Source organism: Manis javanica, chromosome 2, assembly GCF_040802235.1.
Source record: "Manis javanica isolate MJ-LG chromosome 2, MJ_LKY, whole genome shotgun sequence".
In the NCBI taxonomy this organism is placed as follows: Eukaryota; Metazoa; Chordata; class Mammalia; order Pholidota; family Manidae; genus Manis; species Manis javanica.
The window spans coordinates 68,636,201-68,657,742 of NC_133157.1; positions in this window are offsets into that span (position 1 = coordinate 68,636,201).

Genomic DNA, 21,542 nt, shown 5'->3' on the forward strand with positions numbered 1-21,542 from the left:
GGCAAATTCAGGAGGCAGATTTACTTAAGAGTGAAATAAAATTGAATGAACTCTCTAGATACCTAGTTCCACTTCGGGAAGGAACTGAGAATTTTTCTTTCCTGGTGGCTTCAATTGCATAAAGCATTTCCTTATTTACTTTTAAAAGTGTTTTCCATGGCTTTTTTTATTTTTAATGCCAGGATGAAGAGGCATCTTAGGGCAAACCAAGGAAATGAATATCACTAAGTGGTGGGTAGACCCTCAAAGTTATTTACAACATGTGGGAATGCCTTACCCTAGTAGTGGGCTCAAAGGATGGGAGGTTAGAGGCAGATGTCTCTTTAGCTAAAAATGGAGCAGAAGCTAATAGGCTAGAGCCAGCAGAGATTTGCAAAAAAGTGTCCAGTGTATGTCTGTCATGAAAGCTGATCATTTGATGGCTTTTTGCAAGAACCTATACCTTGATTGCAACTGAATTATAAAAATTACTGACAGATTTTTGGTCCCAAAGGGAACCTGTAAATATTCTTGTGTGATTTTATTCAAAGAGAATTGCTACAAATAATTAAATTGTAATACTAATCATTTTCCTACCAATATGTACACATCTTAGAATGAGTTGAACTCATAGATACCTGTCAAACAGATTAAAATGGATTCAGAAATATTTATGCTCCTTTGGTCTTTCATCTTTGCCTAGATATTGGTGAACAGTAAAGGAATTGCAGATTATAATTCACTGTCACGTTGCAATTGTCTAAAAGGGCTAATCAAATTACTACTTTAACGTACTACTAATAATAAGCTAATAATGAAATGTAGCTCTTTTCTTTGGCATTAGGTTTGGGAATGTGACTTTGGGCCCTTGTGTTCACATTTCAGTACACAGGTGCATAATGACTTTTAGACATGTACAGGGAAAGAATGCTAGCTAATTTCTTAATTATTCTATAAGGCTGAATGGAAAGTGAAAAGCTTAGCAAAGGGCATTTTTGCAATGTACTCAATAGAGTAGCTGGCATTAGATTCTTCTCCTTGTAAATTCCTTTAAAGAAGGGATGGACTTCTATCTTCTTCTTTCTATATGTTAACGGCACTGCACTCAGCACATACTAGGTGCTCAATATATGTTTGTAGCATTGAGTTGAATACCAGTTTTCTAGCCTTATCCCTTGGGAAAGAGGAAATACTTCTACACTGACCCCAAGAAAATTCACTTCATGAAAATATCCAGTGAAACCATCCTAGCAGTAATTTGTGAAATCAGCTTTGTGCCTGCATATTCAGTGGCCCTCTCTTAGAGTATTTTCTCTCCTGTGGACTCTAGACAGTGTAATGGAGTTCATGGCCACGTAGTTAACAAAGATGCCATGCAACAGTCATCTTGCTATACTTTCGAAGGCACTAAGGTACATATGGGTCGGGGGGTGGGAGAGGGACCCAGGGACGTTCTGTGCTTATCCTCCATAATCCAGTAAAGGCCAGGCACAGCAGTCTTCTCTCCAGCCACCTTCACCACTTCCCTGGAAAGATAGGATTTCTGTCCATGATATTTAGTATAGTATCAATCTTATAATGTACACAATAAAAATGTATGGATTAATGCCATTTAATATAATACCAGGCTGGCTAAGGACAAATGGAAAACCTTTGACATATAAAGGCTTAATGCAAGGTTTTGAAGTCAGGATTGAAATCTAGCTCTCCTGAGTAAATCCAATGTTATTTTAGACAGATCATTCCTCTTTGGCTAAAGCTAGACAGACCACCTAGGAACCAAACTGGCAAACTTGGAATCACACACCTAAGGCTTTAAAGCAACAGTGCGTCCTGGCCATGGTGCCTCCTCCAGGGCCCTCCTGCTGGGCCCCACCTGGTAGCAGCCCCCAGGGTCTGGAATGATTCAGGGACCTCTCCTGCCATTCAGCTCATGGCCCTGGAGTGACCAGGCCCTGGAAAAGAAGGAATCACTGTGTCTGTCCAAGCATCTCTTTCCCAAACTGCAAACTAATTCCTTGAAATCACAGACAGTTGGAATTACGCATAAGTAAATTTTATCAGTAAGAAGAATATGGCTTTGCTTAACTGCTTTTGTCATATATTAAGAGCAAGATTTGGTGAAAGGCAAAATAAGAGAAGGGATACATAGTCACTTGTAATTTAACATACGTCAGTCTGGTTGCTGATCTAACTCTCCCCACCCACATAATCCCAGTGTGTCCTGCACATGGAATTTTGGGACATGGAATGGGGCCCATAATTTGTCTGTTCATTCCTCTTCACCCCAAATGTACCCACAGACACCGTAATACGAGAAAAAATAAAAACAATCTCTCACATAGCCCTTCTTAGATGTCAGGCATCCTACAAATACTGACTCATTTAATCAAAGTAACACCATAACCAAAGCAACGTGTAAGATAGTTAGACTTTTATAACCTTTTTCAGATTAGCAAACTAAAGTACAGTATGGTTACACAACTTGCCCAAGGTCACACAGCTACTAAGTACTAGTGCCAGCATTTGCACCCATGGCTCTATTTTCTAGTGAGAAAAAGCTGCACAGTTTCTTTGTGGTGGATTTATTTAGACCAAGCAAGCTCTCAAAAAAAGGCTGGTGAGGGGGTTTTGCTGTTTTTTGCGTGGGTCTCAGTTGCTGTTATTTAAGCACCTCCAAAATATTTAACGCCATGTAAGCATCACCAACTTCACACAAAATAGCACCCATCAGGGTATTCTTTAATCTAATCAAACAGTATACATATTCCTGATGCACTTAATGGTTAGCTAGAGGGGGGTTTTGATGATACTCTGTACTTTTCGATCTACACTTTAAGTCTTTAAGGGATAGATTCAACCAGCTTAGTCATTGTTAAAATACTTAGAATACTGGCAGGAAAAAGTAGCCACCACCCAACAAACCAATAAAATTGTCCTGAATTCAGAAAAAGAAACTTTTGTCATCTGTTACATTTAGGGGTAACTAAAAAGTGCATAATCTTATATACTCAACTTTCTAGTACAGAAGTATGTGCTACATGGTATCATAGATATTTTTCTAGAGTCTCAGAATCTTTGTCTTAGATACTAACAGTGTGAATAACATTAGTCCAGGAGTTAGGAACCAGGGAATCTTGGGTAAACTTAGGCAAATCACACTGTCTATTATAGAGCAAAGGATCAACAGGAGATAAGGGACAATGAATATATACCAGAAGTGGAGAGGCCCAGGAATGTCTATGGGTGGCCTTCAAAGATCTATAAACTGCCTACTATTGTATACAAAACTGGGTATGTGTACTCAAATCTACATTTTTCTGGGATTGATTTTTATCATAATCTGAGAATGGCTTATATTATCTTTCTCTCCTCCCCTTCAAGAACAGGTTTAAAACCATTCAGCTGAGTTTTCACTAGTGAGAAAAAAGTTGATATCAGGTCCCCACTGTTTTAGAATTCAGTTTATTGTGAATAGTTAGACCTGGTTGACTGTACAACAAAATATACACATGAAGTTTAAAAGCTCTAACATATTTTTTTTTAGTAACTGGACTCAAAAAAGTCAACCACAGTCTAAAGGAAATACTAATCCCACATTTGACACCAGCCAGCTTATATACCAAGGCAACGTCTAGACTATGAGATATTAGAAAATCCTGCCCTGGGGATATTAGAATAGTTAGTAAGTATCATTACTTCCTCTGCCCATAGCACTTTTTTAATTTTGAAAAGTTTCTTTTGTGCTCAGTTTACCAACTGACCTAAATAGGTAAATTAAGAAAGAAGAGCTGATCTCAGGTCATATGCTTCCAACGGACTTTATTAGCTAACTTAAGGGCCAACTGAAATTTTCTTAGTTCATGCCCTGTCCTGAGATTTGAACTTGCACCTTCAGACATTCAGGACTTTCATGAGAAGCAGCACAACTTAGCAAAAAAGAACGTGAGCTTTGGTCTCGGACTCCAGTTCCATACCAACTCTTCCTCTTATAAGCAATGTTCTTTTGAGCACATTATTTAGCCTTCCTAAGACACAGCCTCCTGACTAAATGGATTTAAATACTTCACAGTTTCAAAAGCATAAATAAGAGAATATGTGTGTCTGATACAGGGATTGAGCAAACATCTGACTACTCTCTAATGAGAAAGTGCTCTCAGGGATAAAGCTAACGCACATTGGCACCGCTCTATGCCCAACCCACGTCCTTCTTCGCTCCCACAGCACTTCAACACTTAGATTCTTTCTCACTTGGAAATCAGTTGTTTTCATGGTACAGTTGTGGGGCCTCACACATAGGCCTTTGATCCAAGACAGTTGTAAAATGTGAGGTGGGCCAATGAGGAGCATTGTTGGGGCCACAGGGAGATGGGTGCACATGCTTGTTAGTACACATGACTTAGAGAGGCAGAGATCCAAAAACCAACTCAAGTCAATATCCTTGGAGGAAATATTGGCCTATGGCTCAAACTCTAGTTTGAGTGTCCATGAACTATGGCCTAAAGGCCAAATCTGGCTCATCCCTGTCCTGTACAGATCGTAAATACAGCCACACTCACTCATCACAGCCGGTCTATGACCATAAGCTGAAAACATTTGCTATCTGCCCATTTACTGGAAAAGTCACTGACCTCTGCCCTAGAGCAGGGCTGTGCAGAACTATAATGTGCTTTTAAATGTCATGTAATATATATATTATGTAAACTACATAAGTAAAATTTCTCTAGCAGCCATACTAAAAAAACAATCATTTTAATATTTTCTTTAAGCCAATATATTTAAAAGCTTTAAAAATTACTAATTAGGGATTTTACTTTCTTTTTCCCATTCTAAGTCTTTGAAATCTAGTGCGTGTTTTGCCCTTACAATCACATGTCACTTTGGACTAGCCACATGTCCGGTGCTCAGAAGCCACATGTGGCTGGTGGCTGCCACACTGCACAGTGGTCTATGTGGGGCAGTGGCACATTGGGGGTAGAAGCAGATGTGTGATGAGGCCTTGGCCAAGTCACTGATCTAAACACAAGTAGATGACTTCTGGGAACATCAGTCAGTGGATCTATGGAGCCTATGCAAAACAAATCAGGGAAGAAAAACCATGTAAGATAAAAAGCAAGATTAGAATGCCCCTCAGGGGAAAGAATGAAAGGAAGATGAAGTCAAAGCCACAAGAAGTTAGTGTCTATGCACAGCTGCCTGAAATTTACTAAAACTAAATGCTGATGTCTCTACCACTTAGATTTGAATTAATTCTTACATTCATTATATATTCTTAAAGGGACAGTAGCTATCAAAAGGCAAAAACTGTTACGTTCATCTTCATATGGGATCATGGTACCAACCCTGGCACTTGATCCTTAGCCTGTGACTAAAATATATTAGTTGAATGTGAAACTAAGTAATAGGCTGTCTATAAATGGATAATGAACAATTATATGAATGAATGACTAGAAATAGAATAAACCAGTTTTTAGTGGCTGATAATAGTTTCAATCTCCCCAGGATGCCTGGGGTTTAGTAAGGTTAAGTCTAAAGGCTAAAGAAAGTTTCATTAACAAACACCAAGCACTAGCCTGTTAATAGAAAAAGCGACCTCTTATTTATTTGGCTGTGTTTGCTTTGGGAGGTGGACAGGGGGGATAGAGAGCTTCTCAAGTTACCCATATGTATTCTTTCCAATAATTAACATACGTAATTTTAACAAAGCAAATTAATAATAGGCCTCCTGGGCAATTTCTGCTCAAAGCTTTGACCTCACAAATTAAAACTGGTTCCAATTGCTCATGTTTCTACACTGAGCAAATTAGGGCCCTGATCTGCCTGGCTTTCAAGGCACTGAGATTCAAAATTGGACATGAAATGAGGACGACCTAAGGCTACAGTCAAGCTTCCAAGACTTCGGTACTGCCACCTCCCAAGCCTCCTGTCTCTAAAGCACATCTTTCTACTTTGTCTCCTGTATTGTCTTCCTTCATTTGAAAGGTACACTTCAAATTGGTCATATCACAGGAAAGTATGTGTGACAAGAGGGAGAAAACAGCTATTCATTACTCTAGTTTTACTAGGCTTCAGAGCCACAATTTAATCAGTATCATGTCACTAAATTTCCCCAACAATGACAGAATGAATACAGTAGTGTGCATCCATGGAATATGGCAAGCCACTTGACATCTCAGTGTGCAGGCATTTGGATCAGGACAGTAAAGAACGAAATTCATATATTATGGTGGTGTTTATATTGTAATGGAATATGAACTATATTCATAATTATGATATTTATGTGTCAATTTGACTAGGCCACTGGGTGCCCAGACATTTGATCAAAAATCATTCTGGGGGTGTGTCTGTGAGGGTCTGTTTCTGGATGAGATCAACATTTTAATCAATAGGCTTGAGTAGAACAACAACAACAAAAAAGAATTTCTTCTGCCTGCCTATATGCAGTCAGTAGGCTGTGGCAGGCTGAATAATGGCTCCCACAGATGGCCACATCCTTAGCCCCAGCACCTGAAAGTATGTTACCCTACATGGCAAAAGAAACGTGGCAGATTGGTGAAGTTAGGGATCTTGAGATGGATCGATTAGGCTAGCCTATCCAGGTGGGCCCAGTGTAATCACCTGGGTCCTTGTAAGAGGAGAGCAGGCAGGTCAGAGTCAGGGGAATGGTGACAACAGAAGCAGAGTGAGTGGGAGAGAAAGACCCGAAGATGCTGCACTACTGGGCTTGAAGGTGGAGGGCAGAGCTGGAAGCCAAGGAAAGCAGGCAGCTGCTAGAAACTAGCAAAGGCAAAGCAACAGGTTCTCCTCTAGAGCTTGCAGAAGGAACAGGACCCTGCCAAACCACTTTAGGATTTTTGGCCTCCAGAACTGCAAGGGAATACATTTGTGCCTTTGAACGTCACTAAGCTGGTGGTCTTCGTTACAGCATCAATAGGAAACTAATAAACGTATGTTATGTACACACATATGGTTACACTTGGAAAAGATATTTAAAAATCAGGTCACTATTTAAATGTGTCCTTTATATGAGTCCTTTTAAGTAGCTGAACTCATAGTATTGTAAGGGCATTATATTCCTTTGGAGACATATAGATACCTGCTAGCTGTAAGTATCATCTTCTATATACTATAAATGACGCCGGTCTTAGAGAACCAGATTTCAAGCAAATGTTGATGCCAAATGGGGCAAATTCCAAAAAGGAAAAAGATGTAGTCAATAGAGAATCTGAGCTTCTAACCCGGAAATGTAGTAGGAAGAGCACTATTAGCACCTCTTACACATGAATCTAGTGCTAGGTATCATGTCACACATAACAGTCAGCCAAGATCACACTATTGATTAGTAAACAGTAGAACCAGAGGTTAAGCCAAAGCTGATGTGACTCCAGCTGATGTGAAATCTCTCAATTCGCTATCCCACCTCACATATATCTGCTACAAAAATACTGTCTGTCATTTTCCTTACTCTGTCCACTCTTTGATTCATGTAATGATGCATGTATAAATTGAATTCGGTGTCATGGTACCTGTTCTTTAACTTGCGCCTTTTTCCCTTCCCGGCTCACACTTACCTTTGTGTCTCATCTCCCTACTTTGCATTCGTTTGCTCCTGTGCTTCGATGAGCTGACCTGCCAGCCTCCATCATCACACCTTGGTGCTGGAGCAATGCAGAGCTCACCTTCCTTCTAGTTTATGCTGGACTCTGCTGTTCGTCCTCAGCCTCCATCCAGGATTGACCCACTCGCAGCCCAGACTGCTGGGGCTACTTTAAAAGTGCTGTATGCAGCTAAAACAGCAAGCATCTTCATTTTACTATCCTGCTTTACCATCCCACCATGTACATTATTCTCACCTAAAATAGTATAAGACAACTGAATTAATGAACCTAGTAATGACATGAGATAATGCTGCTTTGAAATCAAATAAACTTCATTTCTTTTAAAATTCAAAAGGAGAATGACAAATGCAAATTAACCTTATCAATGGCTACACTTCATTTGCATTTTGTAAAAGCTGTAATCACTTATAGTCAACAGACATCTCATTTGTCTCAAATTACAATTTGGTAATTAAGGTAGGGTTTCAGTACCAAATACTCACATTGCAGTCAACATATCTGCTTTAATTATATGCAGACACTTTCAATTGCTCATTTATTGGTATAAGTAGTTTAATCAAAATTAAAAGCCATGTTAAGATGGGTGAGGGGCTTATTTTACTTTGCCAAGGCATCATTCACACCATTAAAAAAAAAAAATCCCTCATTCCACAGGGAACAGCCTGGCAGTTTTAGAAAACTATAAAAATTCTAGAAAACTGAAGAATTGCCCCCTTACATATTAAATTAAACACATGTGATTATGTGTTTAAAATTACAATTAAATAAATTGTAGGTGTTATTATTAATATTAGAAATGCTTACAGAATTCTCAAGAGGCCCAACTTTCAAAGACCCTACCCAACAATTCAGTCAGGCCCTCTGAGTGTCATTTTAGGCTCCGGATTTCTCTTTGCAGTGAAGCTCAAATCTTTTCCTTTAATTCAGACTGAATGAAATTCCAGTGACCTACTTTTGGATTCACAAGAAAGAATGTATTTATTTTGCTCAGTTCCTTTCTCATTAATTATTGTAGTACTTAATCTGTTGCAGTGTAACAGATTACCCCAGGCTGAGCAGCTTACAACAATATACATTTATTATTAAACCATCCCTGGGTCAGGAAGTGGGGGCGCAGCTTGGCTGCATGGTTCTGGCCAAAGAGCTCTCGTGAGGTTGCCATCAGGATGTCAGCCAGAGCTGCCGTGTCTGCTTCTCAGGCTCCTCAGTCACGTGCCTGGCTGTTGTCAGGAGACCTCAGTTCCCTGCTGAGTGTACCTCCTTATAGGACGGCTACTGTGTCCTGTAACATGGCAGCTGGCTTTTTCCAGAGTGAATGAGCCCAGAGAAAGCAAGGTGGAAGCCACAATATTACTTACACCCTAGCCTTGGGAGTCACCATTTTCTGTGGGTTACATGAATCACGCAAAGGTGGGAATACCAGGAGGCAGGAGCTACTGCGGGCTACTGTGGGGGCTGACTACCACAACCATAAAATTTTGAAGACCCCAGAGGCATCAATTTGCTAGGGCTACCATAACTAACATGCTGGGTGGCTCCAAAGAGAGCTTATTTCCTCACAGCTCCATAGACTAGAAGTTTGAGATCAAGGTGTTGATGAGGTCAGTTTCTTCTGAGGCCCCTCTCCTTGGCTTATAGGTGGTTGTCTTCTCCCTGTGTCTTCATAGTCTTCCCTCTTTACCTGTCTGTGTCCTAAACACTTCTTACAAAGACCCTAACCATATCAAATTAGGGCCCATCCTAATAATTTCATTTTAACTTAATTACCTCTCTAAAGATCCCATTTTCACGTACACTGACATTCTGAGGTATTGAAGTTAAGGCTTTCATGGAGGACTTTGTTTACACACAATTCAGCCTGTAACACCCTGTCACCCACCTTCCTCACAAAAGATGTCCCTTGTCCTCAGACTTGCAAGAGCAAATATTCAAAGTGCTTACTCAGAAATTCTTACTCAAAATAGTGAATAGATAACTATTTCATATCTATCTACAGATGCCACAGGATTTCAAAGAGAAAGCTCTGAGAAGATGGGGACTGACTTCAAATGCTTGCTGTGACCTGTGCTCTCCCCATCTGATCTGGCCCCCGGCTACCTCTCAACCTAATTTCATAGCATTTTGCCTGTTCACTCCTCGCCAGCCTCCTCCCTGGATCCTCCAATAGGCCAGGCTCATTGCCACGCAGGACCTTTGCTCATGCGATTTTCTCTTTGAAATATTCTTCCACTATGTCGTTACATGGCCTGTTTACTCACTTACCCAGGGATCTGCTCAAATGGCTGTTTTTCAGAGAAAGCTTCCCTGACCATCTATTCTATTTAACTTTTCTCCCTTCCTCCCCAGTAACCCTTCAAACTTTTACTCCAATTTTTTATCCTAGAACAGATCACTCCCTGAAATTATATATTTCTAATTCTTCATTGTCTATCTCCCACACTAGACTATGAGATTCATGATAACTGTGGTCTGATGAATAAAAAGACCCTTGATTGCTTTTGAACAAAAAAATAAATAAATATTTCACTTAATAAGAAGTAAAAGAAAGGTAACTTACTAGTCTCATTCCTCCTCAATTGCTGTCCCCAAACCTCCAAAGAATCTTCTAGAGATGAATTATACTGTTATACTTCAGGTCATAACAAGTCACACAATACACATTCATGTTTATTGTTCAAAAGGGAAGAAATTATGCACCACTCTCCTAGGTACATAGGAAATACATACCTTGCTCACTATGTATTTCCAGTGCCTACTACATAGTATTGTAGAAGATAAGCAGTATATTTATTTGTTGAATATGTGAATATCTATACCAATTATGTTAACTTGGGCAGCCTGGCTGATAAATGGGCCAGAAAAAGATGAAGTAAGGTGGTATCTATGTTTCATGACCTCCATTTTTCAGGATTTCCGACCAGTAATAGGATTTTTTACTTGATATAATTTCAGTAAATTACTTTAATCATAATGGAAATTGTCAGTAATGTTTTCCTTAGATGTCAGATTGAGATTTTGATATTACATATGCAATGTTGAATAGTCAAACACACAGATGGCTGCCAATCTAGATATGTTTTCCAGAAATTTCCAATATTCAACAAGTCATGCTCCTATGTTTGCAAAGGGCTTTTTATTGATGCATACTGCTTTGTACATTATCCAAAATCAACCATGAAGTAGAAATTCCTTATTCTAACAAGATACTACACTGGCCAAAGACCAAGCCTACAAAATACTTCATGACTTTCTTTTTTGTTGCATATTAATTTCTTACTGGAAAATCAACTTCTGGGCCTGTAATTTTTAACCTATCATGGTATGACAAAAGTTAAAACAGTTCAACAGCTTGCTATGGCCTACAGATACTTTAAAATAAGTTAATAGGCATAATCTTTACCAAAAAAACCCTTCCAAAGGTACATAAATTATCTGTTTACAATCTCAAGTTTGTTAGTATTGTGTGTTTCTTGACTAGGATTTAGAACACCTGATTTCTTGTGTTAGATTCACAAATATGTATGGATGTGGTAAGGCATTTAAATTCTCTGGACATTAGTTTCCTAAATTGTAAATCAAGGAGTGATGGTTCAGTATGCATGGTTTCTTTTCATTCTAAAGCCCTGTCATTTACTTCACTTCATTGTCTCCCCTCTATGCCGAGCATATTCAACAGTGGAAATAAAAAGTACCTGAAAAAGCTTTCTTTGGAAAATGTGATATAAAAGTAAATAATCTTAAACCAATGAGAACTCAAAAGTTGTATGAGATTTTTAAGGACCAGAAAGAGGAAACTGTATGTTTCAGGTGGGTGGGAGACAGCATAGCAGGACCAATTACAACACAAGGACCTTTGGTCTGAGACTAGATTTCAGTTCTTTTTCCACCCTGGTGTCATCTTCAGAAACTCAGGTGTACCAAATGGGATTACGTATAATCCTACATCACAAGAACAGTCATCATTAATGCAGTGCATGGTTGTGCATGGTCTACTTTTATTTTCTAATTCATTTGTTTTTATAAATTGAGCACCTGTGACTGTTCCCATTCAACCCAAGAAATAGAAGATTAACTCTAATTCACCTTCCTCTATACACTCCTCTCTACCTCTGACCCCTATACTTCAGAGGTAACTACTACCCCCAATTTTGTGTTATTTCCTTATTTTTAAATAAAATTTTATCCACATATATACATGAAGGCCAAACAATGCATTATGTATTTTTAGTTGTTTTTGAATTTTGAATTTGTAAAGTTATACTTTGAGCTCTCCTGAGAAATATTTCAGTGGGTGTAGAATTCTAGGTTGGCAGTTACTTTCTTTTAGCACATTTATAATTCCACTCGATTTTGGTTTCCCTTAGAATCCTAACTGTGGTCTGATGAATAAAAAGACCCTTGATTGCTTTTGAACAAAAAAAAACCTAAATAATCTTATTTCACTTAATAAGAAGCAAAAGAAAGGTAACTTACTATTCATTCCTCCTCAACTGCTGTCCCCAAACCTCCAAAGAATCTTCTAGAGATGAATTACACAATTACACTTCAGGTCATAACAAGTCACACAATACACATTCATGTTTATTGTTCAAAAGGGAAGAAATTATGCACCACTCTGCTAATATCTGTTAAAATAAAGGCAGGTAGCATTCAGTTAGCAATGATGGATTTCATAATTTGAACTCTCCACATACAAGACACCTTTGTCACAAACTTAATTAAGTTCCCTCAGGACAGAGGTAGGATAATATATCTCTTCACATAACAATTACCTAACTAGAATGCTCAAAAATTGCTCACAATATGCCAGTATGTTTTTCACTACAGTAAGCTTTGTGTAAAACTTATTTTCATGCATTTTAAGCAAAAAAAAAAAAAAACTACTACATAAAAGTTGCTAAATGTTGAAACAGATTGATTCTGAGCTCTACAGGAAATGGGTACAATTAGGCTCTGTGGTTTTGACATGCCCTAATTCATCATCTTGACCTATTCAAAGTCTTCTTTGTATGCTCTTAAATCAAAAGTTCGTTGCCAAGATTCCCAAGGAAAAAGATGACAGAGTAAGAAAGCAAGGCAGAAACCTCCTCCCCAGAACATGTAAACTATAAAAATACAGCAAATACAACTAAACCTGCAAACGACCAGAAGACTGCAGACCTGGCTACCTTACATCCGGGGAAGAAGAGAAGACCTTACAGAAAAGGGTAAAGTGGCAAAACTGAGATCTGACGGTGAGACAGGGAAGGGCAGGGGGGCAGCCCCTGTCCAGTTAGAGCAAGATAAGGGCCCTGGGAAGGACAAAGGAGCTGCTTACTAAGGACCTTGGGAATGTGAAAACCAAGAGACTTGCAGCTGAAACAATGGGACAATGTATAAGAAGGTTTTCACTGAACCTCCCTTATAAAGAACCATTTTTATTGACTATTTAGTCACTGTAGTTCATATAGCTTGACCCAGGCATACTAGGTAAAAATAAAAATGACCTTTAGTATGATTGGCTAAAATACAGCTGGCATTCTGACAGGAACCTATAGAAACAGTTTCACTCCGTCACCAATGCAACAGGCATAAAATCCCTAGACGGAAGCCCATAAACGGCAGCCTTGCCTCTCCCAGTATATGTCTAGGAGTTCTGTATCTTTACTTCTTTCTAACAATAAAAAGCCTCTTTCTTGCTTGATTACCTTGAGCGTGTGCGAAGTTCATTCTTCAACTCTGTAAACAAGAACCCGGTATCATCTTTCAGGGGCTCGTCCTGGATCTCTCCCTGTTCTCAGGGGCCTAGAGGGCAGCTACCATTCCCTACTACTCTAGTTTTAATGAATTCCTTCCTTACCTATACTCGTCCAACCTGTTCAAGAATTCTTTCTTGTCCAGAGTCAAGAACCCTTCCCCGCCTAGGCTGAGGTTTCTCCTAGTGCTTCAGCTAGTGCGCAGGGAGAGACCTCCCCAGACACAGCTGCCCGGCAACAGCGGGACCCAAATCTTCCGCCTACACCAGCCCACAGGCGGGAGAAAGAGGAACAGAGCAGGAGGGAGTAGGAGCCCAGGATGGCTGAATGCCTGGCCCTGGAGATCTGCTCTGGGAGCACAAGCCCACATTGCATGGTGCTCTGGAGATGAGCGGTGCTGGACAACAGAGACAGGCGGAACACTCAGGGAGGCTGAGATTTCAGCTGCTTGTGGAGCACAGACAAAGCAAAGTGGGCAGTTTGAAAGACTTCCCAACGGTGGGAGGGCCCCAGGGGGCAAGGGTTAGACGGAGCTCGCTGCTCAGGAGGAAGGACAGGTGGATGATACCTCTCCAGCCCCACCCTCAGCCCAACAGGTTGGGAACTCTTGGGATCTCCAGATACTCCGTCCCCCTAGCTGACACACACCCCGAGGTTCCTTCCTGCAGCACGTGGCCTGCGGATGGCCCACTTGGGGAAGGGGATAAGGGGCACAATAATGCGGAGTCACAATATACGTTGGCCACAAGGACAGTAGTACAGCACAGAGAATACCATTAATGACTATAACATCTTGCAACGTTGATGGACAGTGACCGCACTGGAGGGGATGAGGATTAGTATGGTGAACGTTGAACCACTGTGCTGTGTATTTGAAACCGTCATAAGATTGTTTATCAATGATACTTTAATAATTTTAAAAAGTCCTCTTTCTACATCAAAAGTCATGAATTAAAAGTGATTATAGTGATTACAGAAATATTTGCCTATTTCCTTTAATACAAACTCAGAATATAATTCCACAAGAAACATAATATAGTTATTCACTCCTTAGATTGGTAACATACTATGTATTTCCAAGAATGAGTAATTTACTGATGGTCTTTTTTCTTTTCATTTAAATGGAGATGAGGAAAATATATTTTCATGTAATTTATGGACCCCAAGTCCTTAAATATACCAAATACAAAATGTATACATTGAAACTATTATATCACCACCATAGAGTCCCATTAACTGTAATTTTCAAAGATGGCTTTGCCTAGTTAGATCTTTGTTAAAAGAAGGATTTTATTATATTTAGAAAGTGGAATTAATCAGGGCAGCCTGTTGAATTTATTCCCAACATTTCCTACATAAGAATTCATTCATTTGAAAGGTTTCACCCTTTTGTCAAGGATAAACTGAAGTGAAGTATTTTATAGCATCTAAATATAACTCAGGAATAATTTAGTGTATCTTGAAATTCATTACATAAACTTAAAGTTGATCTCTCACTGGAATTGATGAACACATTTTGCAACTGTTCCAGATTTTGTACTGAAAATGTATTTTGTAAACTAAAAAAAAAAAATTTCTAGAAAACACAGGCAGTTAACTCCTAAACATTGACATTAACAACTTTTTTCTGGCTGTGTCTACCAGCAAGGGAAGCAAGCAAAACAAGTGGGTCTGAAAGTTTCTGCACAACAAAGGAAACCATCAATAAAATGAAAAGGCAACCTACTGAATGGGAGAAGATAAATTCAAATGGTATCTAATAAGGGGTTAATATCCAAAATATATAAAGAACTCATACAACTCAACACCAAAAAACAAACAAAAAAACAAATAATACAATTTAAAAATGGGCAGACAACCTGAACAGACATTTTTTCAAAGATGATATACAGATAGCCAAAGGGCACAGGAAAAATGCTTCACATCACTAATCATCAGGGAAATGCGAATTAAAACCACAATGAGGAATCACCTCATACCAGTCAGAATGGTTACTAATCAAAAGACAAGAAATAACAAGTATTAGTGAGGATGTGGAGAAAGGGCGACCCTTGTGCACAGCTGGTGGGAAGATAAATTGGTTCAGCTACTATAAAACAGTATGAAGGGTCATCAAAAAATTAAAAACAGAAACACCATACAACCCAGTAATTCTACTTCTGGGAATTTACCTGAAGAAAATAAAATCAGTATTTCAAAAGACAAATGTACCACTATGTTAAGTGCAGCATTTACATTAGCCAAGATATGGAAGCAGCCTAAGCATTCACTGATGAATGAATGCATAAAGATGTTGCACATATATAGAATGAAAAATTACCCAGCCATTTAAAAAAAAGAATGAAATCTTGCCATTTCTGACAACATGAATGGACTTGGAAGATATTATGCTAAGTGTAACAAGTCAAATACAGAAAGACAAACACCATTTGATTTCACTTATGTGTGGAATCTAAAAAAATAAACAAATGAACAAAGCAGAAATAGACATAAATACAGGGAACAAACTGGTGGTCGTCATAGAGGAGGAGGATGGTAGAATAGGTGAAAGGGATAAAAAGGTACAAACTTTCAGTTATAAAATAAATAAGTCATGGGAATGCAAACTAAGCATAGGGAATACAGTCAATAATATTAAAAAATAATATTCTACATTTACACTGAATATTTTAATTCTTTTAAAGAAATTCTAAGTTATTTTTATAATCTTCAAAATCACCTTCAGAAGAAGAGATTGGCCAGAATGAGTTCCTGGAGGGCAAGAATTTGTCATATTCATCTTTTTATCCCTGGCGTCCCATTTACCAGAGCAAACAATAAAGAAGTGCTGTCTTGAATGAGTGAAAGAGTAAATAAATACACTATAAATCTAGCCATGCCTGTTAGCCAAGGGGATACATTATTATAACTATCTGCTTTTACTCCTAAATTTAATATCTTTTATCCAACTCTATACTGACTCTAATACAGATAGTTTATGAAAGGGTCAATACAACTTTAAATGTTTACATTAAAAATACCCAGCATTAAACAGCAACAAATGTATGGTTTTTTTTACTGGGAGCAAAGATAGGAATTTGAACTCATTGAGACTTTTACAAAAACATTTTTAGGATTTGAAGTAAATTTAAAAAGGGAGAGAAGGTAAGAAAAAAGAGAATGGGAGAGACGGAGAGAAAAACAACATTTTTAGGGGAAGAGAAAAACAAAACAGAAGTCTGTAGTCTACCCATTGCAGGATTAGTCTACTAAAAAGAATTTGTAGAGTGGTATCTAGGTCATGCTAGGAATAAAATTTTAATTGAACTTTTTTGGCTCCTTAGAAGAATACCAAATTTCCTATGTTGAAAATTTCTTACAATGTAGATTGTGCTTTATATTAATAGGTGATCATTAGTATTTGTATGAACACTGTGTCCTTTTTAAACTACTTTCTTTTCTTTCCAAAGACATAAAAAGCTTTTAAAATAGTCTGAGGTACTTGGCTTCCCAGAGAAATGCAAATGAAGGAAAATACCTCAAAATTATCACTTCGTTGTACGGTTTTAAAGGTAACAGCAGAATATAGGACTTCATCTAAATGCAAAGACCTTCAAACAGACCTTGAACTTCAGGTAATGACACACTTGCCAGCCCTTATTGTTTCACACCTTTAAATTTGAACTCTTCAGGGTAAAGAAGGCAAAGGTACCAGAGCTCTTCCTGGTTATGTTCTTTGTGCCTCCTTTCCCTATATTCTGGTGGCCTTTCCTTAACTGTATCTAGCCAAATTGGTTCAACACTGTAAGAGTAATTCTGGATTGAAATCTGGATTCGTTTACTAATTTTGTAGAGACTGTAATGGGATTCTATTAGGTGACATATTAATGCCTCATAAGCTTACTAATTTGATATGCTATGAAATCTAAACTCATCTTGCAACACAACAGAAATAAAAAATAAATGTGATCTATGTATGCAGTCTCACTTTAAAATAAAAGACTGGCTGAAGAGACAGACTTTGCGCTTTGTACAAAATAGCATTGATTTAAAATATTCTTAGGGGGCAATCTCTCTCTCTTGTGACTGTATTCAGGACATTCATTTAATGAGATATCCAGCAGCTATGCTCACTCTGCCAGTGGGCACAGAAAATCAGAATGACTCAGATCTGTAACAGTCTTTCCCTCCCCCACCAAGCCATCCGTAGGAGTTACGTTCCCACAGCCCTAGTGGATGCCTGAAACCAGATAGGACTGAACCCTACAAATACTTTGTTTTTTTTCTAATCCATACATACCTGTGGTAAAGTTTTATTTATAAATTAGGCACAGTAAGAGATTAACAACCATAATAACAAAATAGAACAATCATATAACATACTGTAATAAAAATTTTGTGAATGTGGTCTCTCTCAAAATATCTTATTGTACCATAACTCACCCTTTTTGTGATATGAGATCATAAAATGGCTATGTGACGAGATGAAGTAAGGTGATGACACAGGCATCGTGATGTGGCATTAGGCTACTATTGACCTTCTGACGTGAGGTGAATGATGTAGTATTAGGTTACTATTGGCGTTCTGATGGTATGTCCAGAGGATCGTGTGCTTCCAGACTACGGCTGACAGCAGGTAACCGCAACCCGGAGAGCGAAACTGCAGATAAGGGAGAACTACTGTCCTGCTTCTGGAAGGAGACTTTAGGACAAAAATCATCTCCCGCATTTGCATATGTGTCAACTTGGGAAATCACTGCCTCTGAACAGCTTTAGATAATATGTTGTAGCAGGTGAATGTGGTAAGCAATGTTTTTGGCACAAGCCTCCAATGTCCTTCGGCAGCACAAGGTACCTGGCAACGCACAGGGCATGGCTGCAACACAGACCAGCAGCCCCAAAGACACCGCGGCCCCTGCAGCTTGGCCCACAAAGCCCTCAGGTGTGATCTCTCCATGGGAACCGATGGCATGATCCAAAGGACAATGCGCAGCCCCGAGAGGCTGGTTCTGTGAAGTGATCAAGTAACTGAGGAAAAGCCTGATTCCGTGCAGCTGAACACCCTCACAACCACAAAGCACAGCTCTGCAAAGTCTAGGTCCTTCCTGGGCTGAATGGGGAAACAATCTGTTTATTTAAGTTTGATTTTTGTTAACAGAACAACATCAATGACAAAATTAGGATTTTGATACAAGAATTTAAGTAGGCTTCCTGAAAATTGATATCCACAAATTTGAATCTAACAAAGGTAATACTATATCACTATTATTACAGATATTATATCAATGTTACTTTTATAATGATCAATTCTACTCCTATTACTATGACCATTCTATCAGCGTTCTGTATCAGTCGTCTATTTTCTCTACTTTTACTCTTGCTCTCTTATCATGCATTATTGCCTTAGCCACTTTTTAACACCATTTTCCATATTGCAGCCAGACTAAGCTTTTAACAGTGTGAATTAGGTCATATCACTTCTCTGCTTTAGGCCCTCCAATGATGGCCCATTTGCTCCAGGATAAAATGCAAGCTGTTTATCCTGTTAAACCTAAATAACCTTGCCCCTGGGTGCCTATTTCATGCCACACCAGTGGAGCTGGGATGCAGTAGAAAGCGCTGTACAATGGGCCTCACAGCCTCCATCTCACTGAGCTCATGCATACCCCAGGGCCTTTGCATATGCTGTTCCCACTATGTGGAATTCTCATGTTCCAGCTTTCATATGGAGGGGAGTTTCCTTGTCATCACCACTGCTCAGCTGTCACTCAAGAGAATGCTTTCCTGACTGCACTGCACCCTGTCATTCTCCAGCACATCATTTCATCTCTTTTTATTGCCTTTGGCATAATTTGCAATTTTTCTGTATAAGTCTTTGCTGTCTAAGATGTAAACTTTATGAGGGCAGGAATCCTTTCTTCACATAAAATCATGCTTGATTCATTGGAAATACTTAATAAAAATATTTTGAAAAATGAATGGAGGAATAAATTATTATTAATGGGAGTTTATGTTTACTGATTACTCTCTAAGAACCAAAGTGCTATGATTACATTATCATAATTAATCTATACTATCAGCCTGTAAGTATTAATTATCTCAGTTTTATAGCCAATAACACATGCAAGGCTTAGGGAAGAAGATAAATGGAGACCAACACACTCTGAGTCTAAATACTCAAAAGTTATAAACCAAGCTAATGAACTGTCACATAAAATACACTCTCTACTCTTACTGTAGCAATATAACTTCATAAAAACATGTCAGATGAGCCTTAAAATTCTGGAATTCCTCTGATTCCACACAGGAAAGACTGTCAAGGACTCCTGCCCTCCAGCCGACCTCCATCATCTCCCACCACAGGCTATGTCCCACCCTGCAAGGTACAGCATGTGTGCGGTCTGTGGACATCCCGGCTCGCATGTCTCAGCTCAGTCCATACCCATCAAACAACTATCCCTGGAGGATACTTTAGTCTTGTACTCTACCCACAGGAAGACAGGCTGAGGAGAGGTCTGTGCAGCTCCTGGAAGAGGGTACAAGGTGATCTGGGCAGAAGGTGCCAGGAATTCAAAGCATGTTCTAAAAGGGGAGACAGGCCTGAAGTAAGCACACCCCACTTGAAACACAAACTCTTCGTCTTGTGAAAAAAGTTATGGCCAAAGGAAGATCAGAGCTTTCCAGAGCAGGGACCCCTTTTACCAGAGTCTAAACGTAAAACCAAGTCTCAAAAGTTTGAGCCTCAAAAGAGTTGCAGAGCCTGATTTCTAACCCACACTTCTGATCTTTATCTTTACACCACAGGCAGACACTGACTGAATGTGTGTAAGGCAAGAAGTAACGCAATTCCAACTGTTTCAAGAATATAACTGAAGGAATTCCTAGAATAAAAGAGTGGTACAAAGGATGTGCAGGGGAGGTAGGCTTTAAAGCAAGCACCCACAGATGGTATCAAGTACATAGGGTTTGAAGTTTACATTGGGAAAGAGATCTCGCTGCCCCAGAAAGGGGAGAAATGGGAGAGAGGTTTACAGAAGAAAAGTGGTGAGGATATTTGATAAAATTAATAAAGAATAGCTTGTTTTATCCCAGTGAAGCAGAACCCAAGATCATCGGTTGAGAAAGAAGGGATTAGAATATGGTTGGAGTTTTAAGTATTGTTTTAAAACTTTTAAAATTATATAATGGGATGTGGATGAGGGTTTGGGAATTGGATTGCTGGATAATTTGGATTCTTTTTTGTTGCTCAATGTACCCTTTACTTGATCTATTTATGGGTGGAGAAGCAATTCAAAGTTCTAACACTATCATGCTTTTACAAGAGCATTTTATGTTCTTCTCCAGGGTTTGTAGAATTAAAAAAATTTTTTTTCATTTTTCAAAGTATTTATATTTTAGAAAACAATTAGAAAAGAAAAGGCATGTTTGTCGAGCCTGAAATCATGACTGATCACAGGTTAGATTTGTCAATGGATGAAATCCATGCAAACAAGAGTAGAACAGTCAACAGAGCATTACATACAAACTACATGAAATTAAGGTGCTTCCCCTTCCACACTTTACAGCATATGGTTCCAGAAAATGAGATGTTTCACCAAGCCCTTCAAACCTGGCCACAATATAAATTGGATTAATTGAGATTTTAACTAAAAGAAAAAAAGAAGAAAGGTAAACAGTCGTTTAAAGGAAAAGCACTGAGAATTGAATTGGCCCATATAATAGCCATTTGTACAAATAACTAGTTTCACAAAATTAACTGACATTCGCCTACAATTTTATCAACCTACTTTCAGGGTATGAATAATAATGGGATTTATTTTGCCATCTCAAAATTGGCCTCTGTAAATTCACAGTTCTAATTTATCTACCCTAATATCAAGGAGATTTAGTTGAAAGACACTTTAATGAGTGCTCTCTCTGCACTTGGTAGTTATTTACTACCATTTTAGCCTCTTCAGGGTTTGTGTGTACCCTGTAATTCTCGTGTACTGCAAAGCAAATATAGATTACCAAAAGGTTACCTCTCAGAATACTTAATAAAGCTAAAAAAGAGCAAAATAGAAACTCTATTTCAAATGCCAGACAATTGCACAACTATATTCAAGGAACATAGTCTACTGAGTTCCAAGAACCTCCAATTACTTCAGCAAGAGACACCAGCGGCAGGAGGGAAGGGATGAAAGGATTCCTGGGAGGGAGAGTCCAACAGGCAACTGCATGTGGAGGTCAC